This window comes from Oryx dammah, unplaced genomic scaffold (genome assembly GCF_014754425.2).
Source record: "Oryx dammah isolate SB20612 unplaced genomic scaffold, SCBI_Odam_1.1 HiC_scaffold_1, whole genome shotgun sequence".
Taxonomy (NCBI): domain Eukaryota; kingdom Metazoa; phylum Chordata; class Mammalia; order Artiodactyla; family Bovidae; genus Oryx; species Oryx dammah.
In genome coordinates this window covers 17,766,679-17,792,107 of record NW_024070185.1, presented here as the reverse complement: position 1 = coordinate 17,792,107, position 25,429 = coordinate 17,766,679, and the positions used below count along the sequence as shown (strand labels likewise).

Below are 25,429 nucleotides of genomic sequence, written 5' to 3'. Positions count from 1 at the left end.
AAATATCCTTAAAAGATTTGTATATTACCAAAATGGCATACAATAGTGAAGATCATAAATGTAGTCTACCCCATGTAATATATTGTCTACAAGTTAATCACATTTATAGGCACCTGTAATGTATTTCGTAAATAGAGTAGGAGTCCAAACTCTATTCTTCTGTCAACCACTAGCTTGTTGGCAGAGAAACTTTCTACAGCTTATTTCTCAACTCTAGAATGGGGACGATTTTCTACCTTCCTCATGGGCTGTTTTAAGGATTACAATTACCTATGAGTGCTTTGAAAATGTATAAAAGGATTATGCATGAATTTCTATGCCACCTTAAACAGCCACCTTCAAATACCTGAGAATTATTATTGTTTCTAATAATAAATCATCCATGTTGTTCATGTACTAACCTATCAGGTCAGATGCCAGTCTCCAGGTCACAATCCCTCATCAGGAAGTCAGGACTCCTGCCTCCCTCTTTTATCTCCTTCAGCCACTAGATGTGAAGTGATCAAAACCCTCTAAAATCTAAGCTCCACTCTGAGGGCAGACGCTGCCTCATTCTTGTCTCTCCTTCATTCCCTTTCTTCCATCATTTAAGTAGCAGCAAAGCCATTCCCTTGGTTGCCCATCTTAGGGGAAATTCTCTCGCACTTTCTATTTCTCTACCTGTAATAGAAAGACTTGTTCAAATGATATTTGTCTCTTGCTGTCCTATCAATTCCTTGAGGGCAAAAGAAAGTCACTTTTTCTTTTTTGTGTTTATATTTTTATTCCAATCCCAAAGAAAATCAATGCAAAGAATGCTCAAACTACCGCACAATTGCACTCATCTCACACGCTAGTAATGCTCAAAATTCTCCAAGCCAGGCTTCAGCAATATGTGAACCATGAACTTCCAGATGTTCAAGCTGGCTTTAGAAAAGGCAGAGGAAACAGAGATCAGATTGCCAACATCCGCTGGATCATGGAAAAACCAAGAGAGTTCCAGAAAAACATCTACTTCTGCTTTATTGACTATGCCAAAGCCTTTGACTGTGTGGATCACAATAAACTGTGAAAGATTCTGAAAGAGCTGGGAAAACCAGACCACCTGACCTGCCTCTTGAGAAACCTATATGCAGGTCAGGAAGCAACAGTTAGAACTGGACATGGAACAGCAGACTGGTTCCAAATAGGAAAAGGAGTACGTCGAGGCTGTATATTGTCACCCTGCTTTTTTTAACTTATGTGCAGAGTACACGAGAAACGCTGGGCTGGAAGAAGCACAAGCTGGAATCAAGATTACCGGGAGAAATGTCAATAACCTCAGATATGCAGATGACACCACCCTTATGGCAGAAAGTGGAGAGGAACTAAAAAGCCTCTTGATGAAAGTGAAAGAGGAGAGTGAAAAAGTTGGCTTAAAGCTCAACATTCAGAAAACTAAGATCATGGCATCTGGTCCCATCACTTCATGGCAAATAGATGGGCAAACAGTGTTAGACTTTATTTTTGGGGGCTCCAAAATCACTGCAGATGGTGACTGCAGCCATGAAATGAAAAGATGCTTACTCCTTGGAAGAAGTTATGACCAACCTAGATAGCATACTAAAAAGCAGAGACATTACTTTGCCAACAAAGATCCGTCTAGTCAAGGCCATGGTTTTTCCAGTGGTCATGTATGGATATGAGAATTGGACTGTGAAGAAAGGTGAGTGCCAAAGAATTGATGCTTTTGAACTGTAGTGTTGGAGAAGACTCTTGAGAGTCCCTTGGACTGCAAGGAGGTTCAACCAGTCCATTCTGAAGGAGATCAGTCCTGGGTGTACATTGGAAGGACTGATGCTAAAGCTGAAACTCCAATACTTTGGCCACCTCATGCAAAGAGTTAACTCATTGGAAAAGACTCTGATGCTGGGAGGGATTGGGGGCAGGAGGAGAAGGGGATGACAGAGGATGAGATGGTTGGATGGCTTCACCGACTCAATGGACATGAGTTTGAGCGAACTTCGGGAGGTGGGGATGGACAGGGAGGCCTGGCGTGCTGCGATTCATGGGGTGCAGAGTCAGATACGACTGAGCTACTGAGCTGAACTGAATGTGTTGACCAGTATTGTCAATATAGCAGTGGTGCATCAAAGTTTATTAAGAAATAAACATCTGGATTTCTCTCTTCTGCAGAGCCCTCCACTACTTAGAATGAAGACAGTGAAGCCTGAGTCTATCCTGCTTAGACACGGTGTTTTCATTGCTCCCTGACTTAATGCCCATAATAACTGCTTCCACTCTGCACCAACAAACCTCTCAAGTCCATTCTCCATACAGCAGCCAGACTGATCTTCTTAGAGCATAAATTAGAACGTGGCCTTTCCCAGATTCAATTACTGCAATGGTTTTGCACCAGCACTTAGAATTAAATTCAAACTCCCTTTCCTGGCCTTGGTGATATGATTTCTGTTAAGAAGAATGTTCCTGCACATGTCCCCAATCTCACCTGCTCCCTGTTCCCTTTTACTCACTGTACCTCAACCACAGTGATCCCAGAACACACAGCTAATTTTCAGGTTAGGACATTTAACCAACCATCCTTTCAGCATGAAACGCTCTGCTTCTCAATCTTTATTCGGCTCACTTAGCTGCACAGACACTGCCTCTAAAAGCCTATTAGCATGAGATCCAGAGGAGCCACCCAGGATACTCTCTATCACCTCTATTTTGTTCTCAACAGTTCTTAAGATTATCTGGTACATTCTGAATTATGTGTTTATCCTCTCACTTTTCTCACACTATGTAAATCCCAGGAGGTAAGAAACCTTGCCTATTTCACTTCCCACAATATCCCTAGTGTCTAATACAGTACCTGGCATATAGTAGGTATTCAACGGATGATTTTTGGATAAGTAATTGAATAATGTAGGTTTTACCTCCACATTCCCAAATGCTCTTTTAAAGTATGTTTTAGAGTTTTATTCTGAAATATCTCTATTTTGTATTCTAAAGGCAATCCCAAAGCAGCATCTACAGAAATCACAGTTTAATCATTTTAAAATCTATTCAGTCTAGCATGTGTCAGACATGCGGGTCGTGCTCAGTATTTATGGAATTCTACATAAATGAAATACACATAATCATTTATTTTTATATGGCTCAAAGTTATGCATTTACACTCATTCAAATGCAAACTCCAGCTTAAGAGTTTATTTTGCTACTAAAGTTCATTTTTCAATGTGTTCTTTTTGGTTAAAAAGATGAACCCTCAGGTTAATTTTATAAAGGGGAAGTTGGATTCCTAGGTTAACTGTTAAGAATCTATTCAGTTTATCAGCTTCTGAACTGTGAAAAGAACCTTTTAACATTCGGATCAACTGTGACCTCAGCAATGATTTATAAAGAAACTATAGGATGCTGTTTGATTTGCATGACCTATTCTTCCGTTCTTTTCTGGGCCTATTTTTGAGTATCATCAAGAAAATGTTTAATAGTTACCTCTCCTTTTTTAATTTATTCTTTATTGAAGGCTAATTGCTTTACAGAATTTTGCTGTTTTCTGTCAAACCTCAACATGAATCAGTCATAGGTATACATATATCCCCTCCCTTTTGAACCTCCCTCCCATCTCACCCCTCTAGGTTGACACAGAGTCCCTGTTTGAGTTTCCTGAGCCATACAGCAAATTCCCATTGCCTATCTATTTTACATATGGCAGTGTAAGTTTCCTTGTTACTCTTTCCATACATCTCACCCTCTCCTGCCCTCTCCCCATATCCATAAGTCTGTTCTCTATGTCTGTTTCTCCACTGTTACCCTGTAAATAATTTCTTCAGTATGCTCATGGGTGTATATGTATATGTGTATATTCAGTCACATTTTCTATTGTTGTTATAAACCCCTGCCTCTGCATTGGGCTTTTGCAGTTCTGTGGAGTTTTCCTTTTTTTTTTTCCCCTTTTTTCTTTCTTCTTCCCTTTTTTTTCTCTTTTTTATAATTTTAATTTTTAACTTTTAAAAACCTATTATATTTTTTCTACATTTATTTCTTTGCTTGCTTTTCCTACTGATCTTTTCCCCTTGCAGTTAATCTTTAATGTATATAAATCTTCTTCATCCACCTTAATTTAACTTTGCATACCTATCTTTTTTGAATGAAATCAAATTTTGGAATTACTGCATAGGCACATACACACTTTCTTACATTGTTCTTGCTTTGTAATTTTGCAATCTTATTTACTTTCAATACAAGTAAATCTTGTAACTTATCTTCTCCAGGGGAGCTTCCCAACCCAGGGATCAAACCCATGCTTGCATCTCCTGCACTGGCAGGCAGGTTCTTCACCACTAGTGCCACCTGGTAAGCCCAATAATAAAGCTATTTTCTCTTAATGCAAATTCATCTTTCTCCAGTCTGCTTGATGCTGTATCAAGCCTAGATACATGTCTGTTAAAAAGCTCCACTGAATCTTTAGAATTCACATTCCATTTTTTCTAGATTTCACATTCAAGATAAACGTTCAAAAAAGCACACCTATGGCTAACACCCTCTAAGACCTGATCACTTCATGCTAAGCCTCACTATACAAATGGGAAGGATATTGTTAAAGCTGCCAAAGAACATAAGCAGATGTCCCCAAAGGATGGGAAATTTTAAGACTATGAATTATGAAGAAGATTAGACTTGATTCAACATTTCTAACTTAGAAATGATAAGATTAATAGGTGAGATCACACTGACTCAATGGTAGGCATTTTTTCAAATCTTTTAAGTAGAAAACTGAGCCCAATGAGTTTGTTGAACTAAAGAGAAAATAATTCAAAAGTCATTAACTAATATTGACAAGGGACCAGACCCTGGGCAATCAAAACTATTTTCATTACAGGAAAGATTGCTAGATTCTGACACCAAAGGAACAAAAAGATTTTCTTGAAATAGGGGTAAAAGACATGTAAAGATTTCAGAATTTTAGAGCACAAATATGAAGTGGGCTGATACAAAACTAATAACTAACCTGTGTAGATCCAAGCATCAAGTACATCTGTATTCATTATTGCTTCATGAACATTGAACTCTGTTCCCAGCCTCTGAGGGCTGAAGTAGTGAACAAGAGGCATTCTCACAAAATGACCAGGAAGCAGGAATTATGAGTTCAATGTGATAAGCATCGACATTGGATTTCAGAGATTAAAAAATGTCCACAATTGGTGACCTGTACAGGAAGGAAGCCCAAAAGGGAGGGGTCATATGTATATGCATGGCTGATTCACTTTGCTGTACAGTAGAAACAAACTACATTATAAAGCAACTATACTGCAAAAATAATTAATTTTAAACTGCCCACAGTCACACAGTAATGAAAAAAAACAGACCTCTAACTCTGAGGTTTCTTTTCCTTTATGTAACATTTGTCCAGATAAGTTGTACTGAAATATACAGGAACAGTTGCCTTCCCAATTTTCCCTATGGGCTAAGACTACAGATTCTGAAGTCAGATGTGTTACATGCTCAGATGACCACTCGTGTCTGACTCTTTGTGACCCCATGGCTGCAGACCACCAGGCTCCTCTGTCCATGGGATTCTCCAGGCAAGAATACTGGAGAGGTTGCCATATCCTTCTTCAGAGGATCTTCCCAACCCAGAGATTGAACCTGAATCTCTTATGTCTCCTGCATTGGCAGGCACAGGGTGCAGTAATTGGATACATGGACTTTGGAGTCTGGCAGCACAAGGGTTAAATTCACACTTACTAGCTGAGCTACTTTTATCAAGTTACAGAAAATCTCTAAGCCTAAGTCATTTCCTTTTTAAAAGGGGGACAATTATATCACTGCCTTCATGGGATTATTAGGAGGCTAAAATTACTGGAATAAAGAATAGAGCATGGACTTTAATAAGTGCTCACTGGCGACGCACTCCAGTACTCTTGCCTGGAAAATCCCACGGATGGAGGAGCCTGGTAGGCGGCAGTCCATGGGGTCGCTAAGGGTCGGACACGACTGAGCAACTTCAATTTTACTTTTCACTTTCACTTTTCACTTTCATGCATTGGAGAAGGAAATGGCAACCCACTCCAGTGTTCTTGCCTGGAGAATCCCAGGGACGGGGGAGCCTGGTGGGCTGCTGTCTATGGGGTCGCAGAGTTGGTCACGACTGAAGCGACTTAGCAGCAGCAGCTGAGCTACTTTTATCAAGTTACAGAAAATCTCTAAGCCTAACTCATTTTCTTTTTAAAAGGGGGACAATTATATCACCTCCTTCATGGGGATTATTAAGAGGCTAAAATTACTGGAATAAAGAATAGAGCGTGGACTTTAATAAGTGCTCAGCATTACTTTTCTTACATATAATCATTCATCTAAAATTAATAACTATAAACAATTAAATATCAGCTTAAAGATCTTATAATAAGCTGATCTAACAAACTTTATATAATTATGTAGACATTTAAAGTGTTGTATGGAATATTTTATGTAACAACATAGCACTTAAAAATAATATGAAGTATGAAGTATATTATTTTTAAATAAAAGGACTTGAGTTTAAACATTTAAGAGTGGCTTTTCCTCTTTGGTAGGATTATACACAATTATTTATTCTTGCTTTATATATAAGAATTTATAAGTAATATGATTTACTTATATACCCAGAAAACTTTAAAGTTATAAATGAAGAAATCAAAAGAAAGTATTTGTTTGTCTGCAATCTTTTGACTTGTTTTAAATTATTTCACAGAGCTTTTTAGTGTCAATAGTGCAAAAGTTACCTTAATTCTAGGTCAAATCTTAAAAATAATTCATAATTTCTCAATTAGTTTAAACCAAATTCAGTATACTTATAAAGACTCTCTCTGGATTCTATTTAGCACTCCATCAGTGACTCCACAGTTAAAGAAACAGGTGCAACATTAATAAGACCAAGGTAGAAAAATCTTCCATGCAGAAATGAAAGTGTTTTGACATTATGAAGTGGATTGGCTGTGTAAAATTACATAGCCATGTAGATTTCAATTCTATTTAAAACATAGGAACACCTTCTTGTCTACTAAGTGCAACAATATGATAGAACTGGGGAGAATAACAGTTAGGGTTTGTTATTTCTGAGACAGAGAGTGAAAAATGAACAAAACTCATCCCTAAACCTTAATCAGATTTACTACATATAAAAGTGTGTTTTTCACCCCTGGAAATGCACAGCAGATTTGTAAGGACAGTTTAAACACAAATACAAAACTCAGCAAACAAAAAGAATATGCACTTAATGGAAATAAAACATGTTCTATTCAGAACAGGTCCCAATAATCTTCTGGTGTAAACAACCATACATTACAAGTCTAAATTCACTCTCACCCAAGGTCATAATAAGGCAGAAAAGAAAACAATAACCAAAAGGATACTCAACAGAAATGGGTCATAGGTAAGTAAGTAAGTAACTCAACTAATTTGGGAGATGCTTTTACAACAGATCCAAATTCTAGACCATGTATCTGTTGCTATTTATCATACAATCCTTCCAGGGAACCATTTAAGTATTGAGAAAAGAATAATAATAAAAGAAAACCAAACCCAGCTGGTAAACATAATGCCACAAGCTGCAAAAAAATAACTGATAAATTCATATTCATTCATTTATTCATTCTCACTATCATTTTCCCTCATCTTTAATCTCTTTTCATTGTGTTTACTAATAGTTGATGATAGAACAGAAATTGCACGAAATTCTAGTTCTGTCCTCTAAATAAAGAGAAAAATTCTATCCCCTCTCCCTTCCAAAACTTCTACAACTTCTTACAACATGACCCATACTCTTCCCTCCTCCCCTACCATGACAAAGTTAGTTGGGTAAGGGTCCATTAGAGCTGAGATTATCCTGAAGCTCACTCAGTCTGGAAGATCACTACATCAAACTGATATTGTACTCACGAGTTCCATGTGACAGTAGAAGTGGAGGGAAGGAAATCAAAGCCCTAAACTCAGAAGCTATCCTCTGGTACAGAATTCTATCAACCCATATGGTTTCTTCCTTTATTAAAAGCAACCAAATCTGATGAATTATTTTGCAAGTCCAACCAGTGTTCTCTTCAATTTCTAAAACTGCATTTTACTCTTTTATTCACTTCACAATCAATAAGGTTGAAAATTGTGATTATTATAATTAGGAAAACATTTCAGAACACTTGGTTCAAAATTACTTCGCCTAACTCTCTCATTTTGAAGATGATAAAACTTCAGTTGAGTTCAGTCGCTCAGTGGTGTCCAACTCTCTGTGACCCCATGAATTGCAGCACGCCAGGCCTCCCTGTCCATCACCAACACCTGGAGTTCACTCAGACTCACGTCCATCAAGTCAGTGATGCCATCCAGCCATCTCATCCTCTGTCGTCCCCTTCTCCTCCTGCCCCCAATCCCTCCCAGCATCAGAGTCTTTTCCAATGAGTCAACTCTTCCCATGAGGTGGCCAAAGTATTGGAGTTTCAACTTTAGCATCATTCCTTCCAAAGAACACCCAGGGTTGATCTCCTTTAGAATGGACTGGTTGGATCTCCTTGAAGTCCAAGGGACTCTCAAGAGTCTTCTCCAACACCACAGTTCAAAAGCATCAAATCTTCAGTGCTCACATCCAACACTCACAGTCCAACACTCACATCCATACATGACCACTGGAAAAACCATAGCCTTTAACTTAGATGATTAAGGAAAAAAACAACAACAACAAACCTTATCTACATCTACAGTAAGTTGAAGATCACATATAAGATTTCTTATAGCATTAACACTATGTCTCTTGTCTCAACAATTGGATCCAAAGTTCTCTGAGCTTAGGCTGTTTTTTTTTTTTTAAAAAAAGGCTTATTCGGACCACCAGGCAAGGGAAAGAATCTTATTTGAAAAGCAGACAGTCAGTAATTCTCGTATAGGCTGAGCAGAACTAGTGACTCTCTCCAAGAGGTAAACTGTTGTTAAGACCAAACGGGACAGACTCAGGGGGAGGCTAGGCTGGAGAAAAGCTGAGGCTCTGGGAACTCCCGCAGGCAGTATAGCTCGACCAATCAGAAAAAAATCCCCATAGCCCCCGCCTGCGCCAGACCCGAGCCAATCCAGATAGGGATGCGAGGTTTAAAAGTCCCACGCGCGCGTATGGTTTAACCAATCAGCTATGCTGTTACAGAAACAAAGAACCGTCTATATAAAAGTATATGTGATTCAGAGCTCAGGGCCTTTGTCAGATTCCACTGTGCTGGATGAAACCTAGGCCCGGGCTCGAGCTTGTAATAAACCCCTTTATGCTTTTGCATTGCTGTGGACGTCTTATTCTCTCAGTTTTGGGGACTCGGACTCTGGGCATAACATTTGGAGGCTCATCCGGGATCCCTTTAACTGGGAAGAATAACACTCTCCCGGTAGAAGGGGTTTCCTCACTTGGAGGAAAGCTATCTGAACACCGGTGTTAAGTCTGGTTAGCTAGTGTAAGACCGAGGCCCAGCTTACGCGCTGGAAGGCAGCTGGCTCTGGTGAGAAGAGAGCTCTTGTCAGGCTTAATCAGGGGCGAATTAGTCGTCTTAGCCAGCGTAAGGCCGAGGCCCGGCATCGTGCTGGGAAGGCGGCTGGCTCTGTGAACGCCTTGTTGGTAAGATAACCTAGAGGGATAGGAGGGTTCAGGGGGCCCAGGAAGACCTAGTACTGTTCTCAGCCGAGGTTTGTCTCTCCTCTGTTTGTCACATCTTTGTGTGTGCCGGCGTTGTCACTGCTCTCTGTGTGTTCGTGTTGTCTCCTGTGTTCTATCCTGTAATCATGGGGCAAGAGACTTCCACTCCGTTGTCCCTTATGACTGACCATTTTTCTGATTTTAAGTCTAGAGCACAGGATCTATCGGTGCTGGTAAAGAAGAACAAATTAATAACTTTTTTGCAGCACAGAATGGCCGACCTTCCATGTAGGCTGGCCCTCAGAAGGCACCTTTGACTTGGAAACTATACACCAAGTCCGAGATATCATCTTCCGACTGCGGATCGGACACCCTGACCAAGCCCCCCCTCCTTGGGTAAAACCTTTTTTGCCTCAACAGGGATTTTCTACCCCTCAGGTGTTGGCGACACATGTAAGAAAAAAAACCCAAAGAATCTCAAGGAGCCTGAACCAACGGCGCCGCTATATACCCCATCTTACAAGGGAAATTGTTAGGAGAAGCACACTGATTAAAGCCACCCCACCCTGGCCAGGCACCATAGTAACTATTTGCATGAGTTGTTTTAAGCCTCCACCAACCGGAAGAGTTCGGGAAAGGTTTAAAGGAGACACCGCCTGTACATTGCGAGCCACGCGGCAGAGCAGTTCTCCTGGGTTTCCTTACCCTGCTGCTCTCCACCCGGGTGCCCTTTCCCAATAAAATCTCTTGCTTTGTCAGCACATATGTCTCCTCGGACAATTCATTTCCGAGTGTTAGGCAAGAGCCCAGTTTCGGGCCCTGGAAGGGGTCCCTCTTCCTGCAACAAATGGTGACTCTGGTGGGATTCTTCTTCACCGAGACTGACATCCTGACCACTCGGGGTACTCAGGGGCCAGCTTGCCTGCCAATGGACCAGACCCAGCGGCCGCAACTGGGACCCTTTTGTCCCTGGTCTCTTCCTGACACGGACAACTGGCCAGAGTGCCCCGACCGGTAAGAAACAAGAGACTTTATTGATCTCCCTCCCCTTCCCTCTCTCTCCTCTCCTTAACCCTTCCTATCCTTCTCTTTTTTTCTAGTCCCCTGGTCCTAGACGCAAAAAATCCGGTCCAAGGGCCCTCAGCCTGAGTTGAGGATTAGAGACTGATCACTTCCTCTTGGCAGAAAACTCAAATTCTGGTTCTGATTTCTGGTAGGGCCGAGTTCCAGTCCTCCCTTCTCTGAAAGCCCAGGGAAAAGTCCCGTAAGGCCTGGGTATCTGTAGATGGCAGGAGACGTCTGTAAGGCCACCCCTTTTGCCCCCTCTCCCGCCTCCTCCCCCTTCTTCTTTCAACCTGGCTTCCTTTCCTCTCTTAAAATCTTTGATGTTATGGAAAGGCTTGGTGGGCTACAGTCCGCAGGTCGCAAACAGTATGATACGACTGAGCGACTTCACTTTCACTTTGATGAGGACTGCCGGGTTTATATATATGTGTTTTAACTCTGTGATCTGTGTAGTGATTTTTGATGGCCATTTTGCTTTGTCTGGCCACCATGTGGTTTAGACCTGCCGCCATTTGTTAGAACTTTATTTTCTTTCCCTGTGCCTTGAGACCAGGGCTCTTAAAAACACTTATCTAGACCATCTCTAACTCCTGACACTAAAAAAATATATATATATATATAAATGAGATGAGCTTTTAGATAAACTCTATTAAAAATAATTATGCTTTAAAAATGTCTGTCTAAAATAGTCTGTCCAAATTGGGGTAACTTAAATTGGGTTGTGCTAAACTAAGTGATAGAAGTTCACTGACTAGCTAGCTCACTTCCAAATAAAATAAAATTTTAAAACATTTATTACTAAACATTAGTTTCCTCTTACAAAAAAAAGCTAAAGAAATTTGGGACTGTTAATGACTAAAAATAAGCTGGCGCAAAAACTTGAATTTGGCTTTTCTCTTTGTTAAAAAGACACACTTTCTTCAGATGTTAAACTGCATTTGACAATAGATCTAAGTTCATTTGCCTCTTAAATGGTCTGTTCTGTATTTGCCTCTGAAATCCCATATTGTTACTTTGGCTGAGTGAATAGCTATTGTTTCACAGTGACCTATAGTCCCATCTGACTGAGTGCTCAAAAGCTTTCTGATATTTGTTGACAAAACTTCCTAAATCATTCTATAAAGCCCTTTTGGCTTCTAGCTAACTTTGGGCTGCTTCAGAGGGCCCCTGAAGCATCCCAAAGAGAGATATTAAACTGTGTTTATTTGGTTGGTTAAATTACATAAAAAGATTATCAAATGAGTAATAAATCTGCTCATATTATAATGTAGGATAAAGTTACTAATACAGTTATCCTAAAAATTATATGGAGTTTTTAACATTCTGATATGTCCTGGTATTTTAATAGAAAACCTGATGACTTCACAAAAATTAGCAAAGAGACTAAATGAACCAGTAAATATGCTTATAATTTTTATGGTTTCTATCTAGAAAATCATGGGTTTAAATCGTATGTTTTTAGAAAGTAGAGAAAATCTTCCTCTCAAACTAATTATGACAATACTTTGGTAAAATTAAATGTTATAAACAAAACAATTATATTTTCTGACTTCTCTAGAAATTGAAGTTCTTAAGTTTCAAGTAAGTTTATCAAATGAGTTAGGAAGGTTATCTCACAGATACAAAAGTCTCAAGAAATTTTTGAGACCTTAAAAAGAGAAAAATTCACCTAGATTTGTTAGGCAAAATCTGTGATAAGCCTTTGGTGTGAGTTTCCCAGCCCTGTTTTATTTTGAAAGTTCAGTCTGAGACTCTATAAATGTTTCAGCAAAATAAAAGCCTATAATCAATTATGGTTATAAAAATCATCAGACCAAAATCAGGGAGAACAGACTTATTTCGCTAACAAACTAGCCTTAATTTGGTTATATTTAATAAAAATAAGGGTAACTTTAAGGAAAAAAAGATATTTCAAAATGTTAAATACCAGTTTGTTAATGGAGGTCTGCATCTAGTAACACTCATCTCTTAGATAGTTCTTTGCTGTTATGTGATGTTAATGTAAAATTTAATTAAATTCTTGAAAAACACCCTAAGTTTGTTTCTGAAGCTTATCTCAATAATCTATCTTTGGATGAAGATCAGATGCCTCATGACCTGCAACCAAGACTGGAAAAAGACATAATTTAAGGGACTGTCTCTAACATGGATGGAAGGACTTTTTATCAGGAAAAACTACACTACACCAGGATGAGAAGACGACAACATCAGAGGTAGACAGCTTCCCCAAGATGCTGGACCTGATTCGTATGATTATTTATGTTTTCTTGACTTCTTAGACCTTTGCATATAAGTCAAATGCTTTTCTATCATAGGCCTGATCCTATGCTAGTTTTAAAAATCAATCCAATTGTTGGGTTTGTGGCCAATTACCCATGTCTAGTTCTGGGTTACCTTGGTAAATTTCTCTATTACCAGACTTTAACTGGTTGGCCCTGAGAAAATTTACTTAAAAAAAAAAATTAAATCATACTAAAGATAATCAGTCTAATAACACTTAAAAAACTGGGCTATGTGCCTTATAGATGGTGCCAACATGTAATTTCCCTGGAAGATAAAGATTCTACAGGGCAGACTAAGTCAGATGACCTAAAGATATACTGGGCTACATCTAATAGAAGTTCTTAACATAAGTCTTACTTGTGACTTTACTAATACTGCTGGCTATGTTATTTGTATTTCCCCTGTTTTACAAAATTGCTGTTTCTTACACTGTCAAATGTGTGTGTGAGGCCTCTAATAATAATATATAGTCCCATATGAGATCGATGATGGTAACAGTGTAACTCTAGATATGGCAAGAAGCAACAAAAAGGAATATTTTCCTGGACCAAAAAGCTAGTAAGACAGGTGGTCCAGAAAATTTTAGATACTATTTCATGGCCTAGTCCAGTAACAGCACATTGAGTGGCCTGTTTACCTGAAAATGGACACTCTCAGCACCGTGGTATAAGTGAAGTGCCCCCCTCATAATCGTGGTCAAGTTTATGAGCAAAAAGGGCTCTGCCAACTGAAGACTGACACTCGCCATCTGCATCTACAAAGATTAAATCATGGCCGCTGCAACTGCTGACTTTCAACGCCCCTGAAAGGAGTTCAGGGTAAAAATCAGAAATGAGGCACTCTGTGCTCTGTGAAAAACTGGCAAAACAGGCCATCAGATAGTTAGATTTTTTTCAGGAAAAGATTTTATGAGTCCCAATTCTTGCATCTTTTCATATCTAGAAAAACACAGACGTCATTAATGGTAAAATCTGCTTTGGCTATTAAAAAAAAATAGTTTACAATTAAAAGTCAAAATAAAGTAGCTATGGTTCAGATATCCTGGAAAATAACTAGGTGATGTTATGGGTATACTTTCAGATTAGACCTTGTATTGCTAAACACTTGAGTTTTCTGAGTCGTATCAGGCTTAGATGCCACCATTTTCAAAACAATGTCTGCTGGAAGCTACTAACCTTACTTTTTATAAAACTAGGCAACTGGCTACATGGCTACAAGCCTCCCTGAAGTGCCAGGTCCAGACTGGGTTTCAGACTTATTCTTCTAAAAAAAAATGAGATTAGAATTTTAATCATACAAGACTCAGATCTAAAACTTGAAACTCAGAAATACTTCCGATTCAGTGCCTATACTCCAAGCTGGGGCAGTCCTATGCCCCATTTTGACAGAAAGTTATCATAGTCATTGTTGCCTAGTTCCCTAAAATTAAAACTGAGCGGGACTCTGTGGGGTTCTAGAGTACAGATCTGCTCTGTGTTCTCCATTTCTTATCTGTAGGATATAGACTTTGTTCAGCCTCCTTGGCCTTCCCTGAATTCCACAGCATAGATTCAAACAATTGCTAATCAGGGAAGGAAGGGGATACAAAAACAGAAACTATCAAAGGTTGATACAGCCTCCAGACAGAGTCCTGGTTCCTACTCAAAAAAAAAATATGCATAACCATGTCTTTGAGCCCCCACCCAGGTAAAAGATGGTAACTTCAGACGAAACACAAGATTCTTGGAGCACTGCTCTGTTGCCTCACCACCAACCCATCAGAAGGGGTCACAAACCCTGTAACCCTCACCCCAAATGTTGCCTTCTGTTTCCGGGGACCAGAGATGACCATCCTGTTAGGTTTCATGTTTGGCCTATTTCATCTCTGAGAGGGGCCAACTAAATTGCTGCAACTATAAGGGTAAAAGCTGGTTTCAGATGTAAAAACCCCCAACTTAGATCAGGTAGAGAGACTTCTGCTCTGCTAGGCAGGCCTACGCCCATGCACAGCAAGAAGTAATTACAGAAGAAAGAGACCTCCGCCCCAATTCCCAAAAAATATCTTGAGTATGAAGTCTCTCAGGGAGCCTATGTGCTGTGTTTAAAAAAAAAAAAAATTGTCTCATGATTAATTTGAGTCCTGGTTCCAATAGTCCCTGTGGTTAACAACGCTAATTTCCACCCTGATGGGCCCTCTAATAGTGCTACTATTAATACTTACTTTTGGTCCATGCATAATAACTAAGCTTGTTGCCTTTGTAAAAGACCATGTCAATACCGTTCAGGTAATGGCACTGAGGCAACAATATCAGGCAGTGTCTCAGAATAGAGAGGAAGATTCCTCTCAAGGATAAAAAGACAGGGGGGAATGTTAAGACCAAACGGGACAGACTCAGGGGGAGGCTAGGCTGGAGAAAAGCTGAGGCTCTGGGAACTCCCGCAGGCAGTATAGCTCGACCAATCAGAAAAAATCCCCATAGCCCCCGCCTGCGCCAGACCCGAGCCAATCCAGATAGGGATGCAAGGTTTAAAAGTCCCACACACGCATATGGTTTAACCAATCAGCTATGCTGTTACAGAAACAAAGAACCGTCTATATAAAAGTATATGTGATTCAGAGCTCAGGGCCTTTGTCAGATTCCACTGTGCTGGATGAAACCTAGGCCCGGGCTCGAGCTTGTAATAAACCCCTTTATGCTTTTGCATTGCTGTGGACGTCTTATTCTCTCAGTTTTGGGGACTCGGACTCTGGGCATAACACTGTCTCTGTGTTGTGTAATACATTCTAAAGAAACAAAGGTAATATACATAAATAAATCAAGGAATTCTAATATGAGTCTTCACAAAAGAAAAGGATTAGTAAAACTACTCAATGTCATCTTTATCTTCAAGTCAGGAAAACAGTGGAAATGGTTTCTAAATAGCAGGAATTTTCAGTGGTCCTTCCTCTCCATAAACACATAGATGAAGTTCTCTGAAAAAAGATAAAGTTCCACTGTGCACGTGCTCATGGGTATACACACAAACACACGGTTTTACCATCATAAGAGGTAAAAAGATTCAGATACAATCAAGAGCTATCATACGGCTCAAATACAGACTGTTCTAGCCAACAGCCCTCACTACACACAAGATATTCCCTAGAATGGATTTTTCTAGGAGCTCCCTGGAACATCCACTGTGGTCAGACGGTAATAAATGAGGATCACCAATTTCATAATATTTCCACTTTTGATTAGAGTTTGTGGATTTCTATTTGAGTGTTCAGTGTTTTTCAAATAAAAGCAAAGAATAAAAGATTTCTGTAAACTCTACTCTAATTTGGCATGACTGAATGCCCCAGGAAGAGAAACTTATTGAGTTGTCTAGTAGGAGTCATGATCACCCAGAAAGCTAAAGGCGATCTAAACCAGAGTGGACATGGATATCTAGATGGAACAACACAATGATCACCAGTATTCATGAAGAAAAACACACTTGATTCTGTAATAATCATTGCCTCTAAGGGGCTCCATACTCAGTCTTGAATCAATAAACTTCAAGTTTCTACTGATTTTAACTTTTACCAATAAATAAAGGATATAAAAATAAAGATGAGTAGCATGCAAATTGTACTTATGTTTGCCATCAAAATTAAATTTCGAATATATCAATGAGAATATTCTAAAGTTTGCCTTACAATCACCTGTCCTTTAACCTCTCCCCACCCCCCCAAAAAAAATTTCTGTATAATAGAAAGTAATGCTTTTGTAGTTTTTCCCATTGAAATCACTGACTCTCTCCTAAAACTCACTGTTCTTCCTGTCAACTCATTAACCCAAATCAGAAATCAAAAGTTATCGTAGGTATTACTTTCTCAATCATGTCATCCTTCACTATATCTAAATCACTAATGTTTATCAGATCTATACATATATAAACTCTGTAGACTGCTTTCCAGTCACGCCTCCAGTCTCTATTACTGACTTTATTGCTCTAATCTAGGTGTCCACCTACTTTTTCCAAGATGGATTGCAGTATTTCAAGGGTCATCACTCAGTCATATTCCTGTGAAGTCTTGCCCTTTTTTATAAGGTTTTCCTGATTGGTTTACTCCTTTTATAAAATCTTCTAGAAAACCCTTTAACTTTAAGATAGAATCAAAACTCTTTAGAGTAATCTGTAAATTCCTCCATTCTTTGACCACTGCCTAAATCACTCCTTGTCATAACTCTACCTATCCCTGAAGATAATCTGTGTGAAGCTTTCTCTGTTCGCTCTCTCCCAATGTCTACAGTGAGAAGTGATCATCCTGTCCTTTAGGGATCCATAGTGATCCTTAGTTCTAGAGACACAACTGTTTACAACTCTTCACTAAGCCTGTCACAGTATGTTGCAAATGACTGATTATATGTATTCTCTAAGAGAAGAGTGACAAACACATTTTGTTTCTGTTGTATGCTAATTTTAATCAATGGTTAGAGATTGCCTAGAGTCAATATTGAGAGAGAATTGTTGCGAAGCTTACTTGACCTGCATTCATGCTCTGTCTACTATTGGAACCAGAAGGGAGAAGAACTGTCTTTGGACCAGCTGTCTGTCATCTTTGCCCTAGACTGTGAATCCTGGAAGGTAATGAAATGTGTTTTATTTTTTCTTTCATTTCAATGCCTGCCACAGTGCCCAGCACCAACACCAAGAACCACACATCCTAATCCATAACACCACATATAAGAATCCATACTCATTCTTTTCTGGTTCTTGAAAGATAAATACTTAAGTACCCGAATATCATCTGCATTACTTGGTTAATAAGAGGATATATTACTATGTCATTATGGATAGAATGACAAAGGATCTAGTAAGAGTGACATCTGAGGCATTCCAAACATAACTGGTTTCCTAGTAGCTTTGTAAAATTTTCCTCAGACAATTATATGACCCTTCCCAAGCTCAATTTCCTCATCAGGAACATAGGGATAATGAAATCTGCTTTGCAAGGTTGCCATAGGGATTAGAAATAAAAAGTATCATTACATAGTGGGTCCTCTGTAAATGATAACTATTAGTATGTGCTATTTTGGTTCACAACAATTTCCATGGGGAGAAATACACTTTTTCAAACCCAAAGGAGATACTTTTAGTCCCTTTTAAAAGGCATTTTTCTGCTCAGTTATGTAGTTCCTTTTATTAGTTACATAGAATCAATGAGTATCAATTCTATTTATTACGTCTTTATGTTGCCACTGCCCTAGCCCTGAGCTCATGTGCACAGCAGCCTCGAGGATGTTTATTATTACTTTTAAGAATCAATGAATAATTGATAACCATGAAATATTCTGCCTTTGTGTTTCACCTATGGATTTGGAAGGGTTAAGGTGTTTAGCTCTTCTCTTTCATATTTCAAATTCTAGCCTTTATTTACCACACCCCAAAGGAATTATAAAAAAGAATAAGGGTTTTGCACCACCAGTCAATAGATTCTTTGATCTCCTTTGAATTCATATGTTGTCAAGAATGTCCTTTTCACAAAGTCTCCATAGGCTGTAGCTGAACAACACATGGTTATACATGTATACATATCAAGGAGTTTAGAGGAGGAAATGCTCACAGTGCAGGCTGGAGTCAAGAACTGACAGTGAGCAGAAGCACACAGCTGAATCTAGTGCAACGCCCTCCAGTCACTGACTGCCACCTACTAGGTCCCAAATTTAAATTCTCACTTTAATTTGACCCTATTGAGTAGATGTTACTGTCCTCCAATAAGTAATTAAAAAGTTTAAAAGATTAAGTCAGAAGGGACATAGCATATTATGGAAGAGAAGATGGTGCCAGAAACAATGGGCTTCACAGGTACTGCTAGTCTTAATGAACCCACCTGCCAATACAGGAGACATGAGAGATGTGAGTGCAATCCCTGGGTCAGGAAGATCCCCTGGAGGAGGGCATGGCAACCTACTCCTGCCTGGATAATCTCATGGACTGAGGAGCCTGGCGAGCTATAGTCCACTGGGTCACAAAGAGCTGGACACGACCGAAGTGACCAAGCACAGCGCATCACACTATAATTAACAACCACCTTCACCATCACCACCACCAATCGCTATCTTACACATGCTGTGTGCTCTAATAATCCACAGGCTCCGGAATGACAGAGCTGAGACTGAAACCTAGATTCCCCTGGTCTCAAAGCTAATGTTCTCCCCAACAATTTCGTCTGAAAGTAGAGTTGGAACATCTCAATCCCTTCATCATTCAGAGCCTAGCCTTCTTGTCCAAAAATCTCCTATCTTCCCCCAAACGGTACCTTAGCCACTCCAGGGCTTTCTGCCACTGCAGGGGATTCATCTTTTCCACTGGGACAGAGAATCACCTACCTGCCACAATAGAGGAAATGCAAGCAAACTTTTGAAGGTGTTCTTCAGTCTATGCACATTAGTGTAATGATGCCAGACAATCTAACATAGACAGAAATTTACAATTAATGAAGCCATGGATCCAAAATTTGTATCACAATGGACAATTAACCCAAAATCATTGCCATCGTGAATCATTTCAGAACAAGGAGATGAATCATAGCTTTACAGAAGCATTGCCCTGTCTAGTTAATGAGTGTTTGCAATATTGTTAAAATTTTTATTAGTGTTATCATTAAGCACTTACAAAGCAATTTGCTAGCAGTCTCCTATCCCATCCCCACTTCAACACCAAAACAAATGCTATGGCACTTCTAATTCTGTTTTTCCAAATTTGAAAAATTAAGAGAATGTTGGCCCAGAGATGATTTGAACTGGCACAACAAATACCTCTTCTCTCTTAGAAAAGAAGTCTCCTAATAGAGATGATAAACAGGGACAAATGACATCAAAATATTGCCACATGGATGGGCAAGTTATGGGAAGAGCTTTTCTGCCCCATTAAAGATGACCTCAAGAGAAAGAAATATATACCAGAGACTGTGACTGAGAAATTATGTGCTTATGAGGTAATCAGTAGTAAGTTAAATAACTGTGCTTCTAATAGAAGCAGCTGCTTTGTGATTCAGCAGTCTGAGAATCAATGAGCCTTGTATGGAAATGTTCCATAAACAAAACCAAAAGCCTGTGTTATAAATGTAAACAATGTAATGTAATTTCCCCTAAAATATTGACCACCTTTGCTTCTAGTCCTTTCCATGGTTCTTTTGAAAAGCTGAACATCTTTATTTTTACCAAAAATAAAACGAGTTTTAATTTTTCTCTTTCACTTTGGAAAATAAGTATACTTGCAGGGGAAGATTTAAACCACTAAAGAAGAATCACATTCTGTAGGTTTCCTTAAATACATGGAGGGTGTTTAGGTCTCTAACAAAACAACAAGAACAAAAAATTTTTCCTATTTGATAGGTCCTCATGGTCTTACTGGAAGGGAAAAATTTCATCACTTGATGTAAAGATTTCAGACTTGGTATTAATATTTCTCCCAAACAAACCCCTCTATGAAACTTGCATGCTGAGATGTTCTCTTAGGGTAAACACCATACAGCAGGATTTAAAGCAAGCTAAAGATCATGTGCAGAGAAGGCAATGGCACCCAACTCCAGTACTCTTGCCTGGAAAATTCCATGGACGGAGGAGCCTGGTAGGCTGCAGTCCATGGGGTCGCAAAGAGTCGGACACGACTGAGCGACTTCCCTTTCACTTTTCACTGTCGTGCATTGGAGAAGGAAATGGCAACGCACTCCAGTGTTCTTGCCTGGAGAATCCCAGGGATGGCGGAGCCTAGTGGGCTGCCATCTATGGGGTCGCACAGAGTCGGACACAACTGAAGCGACTTAGCAGCAGCAGCAGCAGCAACGATCATGTGACAGACACACCGCAGTGACCACGACATTGTCAGTCAGTCCTTCCTACAGCCAAACATCTTTTCTTCCTTTACAGAAAAAGTGCAATTTTGTGTGTGTGTTTGCGTGGTGTTGGAAAGAAAGTGAGAGAATTAATCATGAAATAAAATGGAATCCATCTCTAAGTTCCTGGAATACTCACCGCCCTAAAATCAAAGTCAAGTGGAAATTATATTTTGCCATCTTCAATGGTCACAATATGGAATATGATTAGCAAAACCAAGAGGCACCACCATAACATGGATCTCACCAAGCCATGCCAGAATGTCTTAGCACACCGACTACTAAGACTCATTGAATGAAAGATTATCTGTAGCATTGAAATTATTTATTAGGTGAGCTGTATGACAAAATTACAGTTTTAAGTGGTTATGTTTCCACTCACTGTCATCACGGATCCAGTTCACACATGGCCAAAGATTTCAGAACAGTGCGATTAGCGAAAGACCCACAGAAATCAGTATTCCTAATATACAGGTCATCTTAAGAAAGGACCAGGGCCTCTGAACCTCAGCTGTTATTTGTGGGGCTCTGGGGAAAAGCACAAAGGGAGGCCAACATAACACATGCCTAGATATTTACAACTTACACATTAAATACTTAATTCTAACTATTCATATTAAATAATTCTAGTGTGCAGTGTCTATACAGGTGCCAGCACTCAGCACTGATAAAGAATTGAAACACACATTACATCTAGGCAAGTGTAGCTCAACAGAACTGCCATAATGGAGATGTCCCATAACTGTGCCATCCATATCCTAGCCACCAGCCACGTGTGCGGAATAAGCACCTGAAATGTGGCTAGTACAGCTGAGGAACTAAGTGTTAACATTACTTAATTTCAATAGTCTTCTATAGCTATTGGCTTCCACATCAGGCAGTGAAGTATAGACCTATGAAATGTTCCTCAGATGCCATATGCAATGGTTGCCAAAACTGTTAATTCATGAGAAACACGCATTAGAATAAGAAACCAGAATACAGACGTTAAATGGGAAAGTTACTTCATTATGCAAGATCTTTCATGTCCATGAAAACAGAGGAAAAGCTGACACTTAAATTGATTTGCCTTTTATCTATTAAAGTGCTTCCATTGCTCCAGTCTTTGAAGTAAGGTCCATCTGCACTGTCGGCAGCAGACCAGCTCACAAACATTCACTGTATTTACTCAACTACCTTTTATTTCAAAGACATGGGGCAAAAGATACGGAGATGATTTACCCTGACTGGTCATTGCTGAACCTGAGATGAAATGCTTGGCACTGTAGTCTTCTCTATGCTAACTGCTTGTGACCGAGTTGCCTGTATATCCCTCCATAAATTTGTGTGTGAGAGAGACAGAAAAACATAAAGGACCTCTGTAAAATGTGGGGGTTTGGCTGAGAACCCTTTTGTCTAAGAAGTACTACAGTGGCCTCACACTAAAAAGCAATTAGAAATTTTAGTTTACTGGTTATATGTTGTATAAAATTAGCTTAAGATGATATTCTCACTTAGAACCAAATGGAAACATGTATCTCACATAAAGCGGCATTATTACCAAAGTAAAATCAGCAAAAGCAGCAGGAAATTGCTAATTTCCATTTCCCTTTATCCCACAAACAACAACAGACCCATTATTATAGCTGGTGCTCTCATTATAAATCATTTCCTGTATGCACTTGTGTGTGAAACAAAGGTTGCAAAAGCAAATAACATAAAGTGTTAAGAGATACTAATAACTCGGAGGAATAAACCATCAGTCAAAAAATGTAGGAGGCCAAGAAATGCAGAATGAGAACCTTCCCGTAACACATAGAAATGACCTTCCACTGGGCTTCAGTCTAGGGCTGCACTCTGCTGCAGTTCAGTAAGCACTAATGTGTTAGTACTCAGAGGTGGTTTTGCTAGACATGAATAAAATAAAACTTTCCCATTCTGTCCTTCTGTTATTTTCACATGCACACTTCTCATAGGATGAGGCAGATGGAAACCGATCTGATCTATTGTTGGCAGTCCCTAAAACTGTCTCAACTTAGTCCAGAATGTTCCTGACCTCTATCCAGAGAGAAGTGCAGAGAAAGAGGAGTCAGGACTGTCTTTTGAAAAGAGAAGCTGCCAATGCAACCTTCAGTAAGAACGCTCTATGTAAGAACGCTCTAGAAGAAAGTTCTATGAGGGTCATGCTAACTTGTTTCCAAAAGGCATTGGTTCTCCTAGGATGTCTCATTATTCTCATGCCAAGTAAAAATTTCCTAACAGGACTGGTAAGACTCTTTACCATATGGTCTCTGCTTGTCTCTACAAGTTCATCTATCTTCCAGACATACCGCTTATTATTTCTTGTATTCAAACACACCAATCTCTCTACCCAATGCCTTCTAACTGTGACGTTCCTTTGACCTGCTAAGAAACAGGCCTTAAGCTAAGACCTTCACTTAGCTTCCTCCAAACTGTACACAGTTTCTCCCATGTGCTCTCAAAGCACATCAAATTTCGCCCACTGAAGCAGCAGTCACACTGTAAGGTACTCTCATATTTGTTTGCCTCTATCATCTATGTTGTTCTCTTCAGTTACCAAGTACCAGACAGCTTCTTACCTTCCCTAATCTTACAAGGAGGCACCCAGGATACAGATAAGAAAACCTGACCACAGAAAAGTTAAGAAACTTGCCAAAGGTCATGTAACTCATGAATGCCAGCGGTAGAATTTAAACCCAGGCCTCTGGATACAGAGCCTATGATCTTCATCACTATTCTCTGATGTCACCTAACACAGTTGGGTTCAGTCGCTCAGTCATGTCTGACTCTTTGCAACCCCATGGATTGCAGCACGCCAAGCCTCCCTGTCCATCACCAACTCCCAGGGCTTCCTCAAACTCATGTTCATCAAGTCAGTGATGCCATCCAATCATCTCATCCACTGCTGTCTCCTTCTCCTCCCACCTTCCATCTTTGCAGAATCAGGGTCTTTTCCAATGAGTCAGTTCTTTACATCAGGTGGCCAAAGTATTGGAGTTTCAGCTTCAGCATCAGTCGCTCCAATGAATATTCAGGACTGATTTCCTTTAGGATGAACTGGTTGGATATCCTTGCAGTCCAAGGGACTCTCAAGAGTCTTTCCAACACCACAGTTCAAAAGCATCAATTCTTTGGCACTCAGCTTTCTGTATAGTCCAACTCTCATATCCATACATGACTACTGGAAAAACCATAGCTTTGAGTAGACAGACCTTTGTTGGTCAACTAATGTCTCTGCTTTTTAATATCTTGTCTAGGTTGGTCATAACTTTTCTCCCTAGGAGCAAGCATCTTTTAATTTCATGGCTGCAGTCACCATCTGCAGTGATTTTGGAGCCCCCAAAATAAAGTCAGCCACTGTTTCCATTGTTTCCCCATCTATTTGCCATGAAGTGATGGGACCAGATGCCATGATCTTCGTTTTCTGAATGTTGAGCTTTAAGCCAACTTTTGCACTGTCCTCTTTCATCAGGAGGCTTTTTAGTTCTTCTTTGCTTTCTGCCATAAGGGTGGTGGCATCTAAATATCTGAGGTTATTGATGTTTCTCCTGGCAATCTTGATTCCAGCTTGCACTTCATCCAGCCCAGCATTTCACATGATGTACTCTGCATAGAAGTTAAATAAGCAAGGTGACAGTATACCACCTTGATATACTCCTTGCCCGATTTGGAACCAGGCTGTTTTTCCATGTCCAGTTCTAACTGCTGCTTCTTGACCTGCATACAGATTTCTCAGCAGGCAGATCAGGTGCTCTGGTATTCCCATCTCTTTAAGAATGTTCCACAGTTTGCTGTGATCCACACAGTCAAAGGCTTTGATGAAGTTAATAAAGCAGAAGTAGATATTATTTTGGAACTCTGTTGCTTTTTCCATGATCCAGTGGATGTTGACAATTTGATCTCTGGTTCCTCTGCCTTTTCTAAATCCAGTTTGAACATATAGAAGTTCACGGTTCATGTACTGTTGAAGCCTGGCTTGAAGAATGTTGAGCATTACTCTGCTAGTGTGTGAGATGAGTGCAATTGCACGGTAGTTTGAACATTCTTTGTTATTGCCTTTCTTTGGGTTGGAATGAAAACTGACTTTTTCCTTTGCTGTGGGGAACTGACTTAACACAGTAAGTGTTCAGTAAATACTTTGAGAATAAATATATAAAGGAAGGAATAAAATCTCTAAATGAATGATATTTTGATATATTTCTCACATGTTTCAAGTCCCTTTCAGCACTCCAAGGCATGAGCCTTACTCCTTTTCTGATTCAATTTCAAGAATTACAAATGACATAATAGCTTAATTTGGGGTCATTCAATAACATTATTCAAATCCTGTGTAAGAGTTAACATACTAGCCCTGAAATTGCTATACTTTGCAAGGCCTTCTTATAAATATGGCCCCTAACCAACATCTGGAAACTTGATTGGTTAAATTTCCCTACTCTGCTGTAAAACTTTCTTTAAACAATAAGAACATCTCACTGTGCCTAAATTATGCAAACAATGTGGCTTATGCGGAACACTTACTGTCCTTGTGGAATCTTGGTGCATGCTAATCAGAGCACCTTGTAACTATTCCCAAAAAGCACTGAGTGCTGAGTCTTTAATGAGCTTTTCTGTAGACCAGACTCACATAC

General features: G+C 39.6%; 1 long non-coding RNA gene across 1 annotated transcript; it reads right to left on the bottom strand.

Moving 5' to 3' along the window:
- Window positions 1-4,014: 4,014 nt before the first annotated feature.
- LOC120862087 lies at window positions 4,015-17,668 on the bottom strand. The gene is made up of 3 exons (XR_005720695.1): window positions 17,658-17,668; window positions 14,211-14,218; window positions 4,015-4,101 (listed from the first exon to the last, which is right to left on the bottom strand). It is a non-coding gene; the product is annotated as an uncharacterized LOC120862087 (long non-coding RNA).
- Between the last annotated feature and the right edge of the window lie 7,761 nt (window positions 17,669-25,429).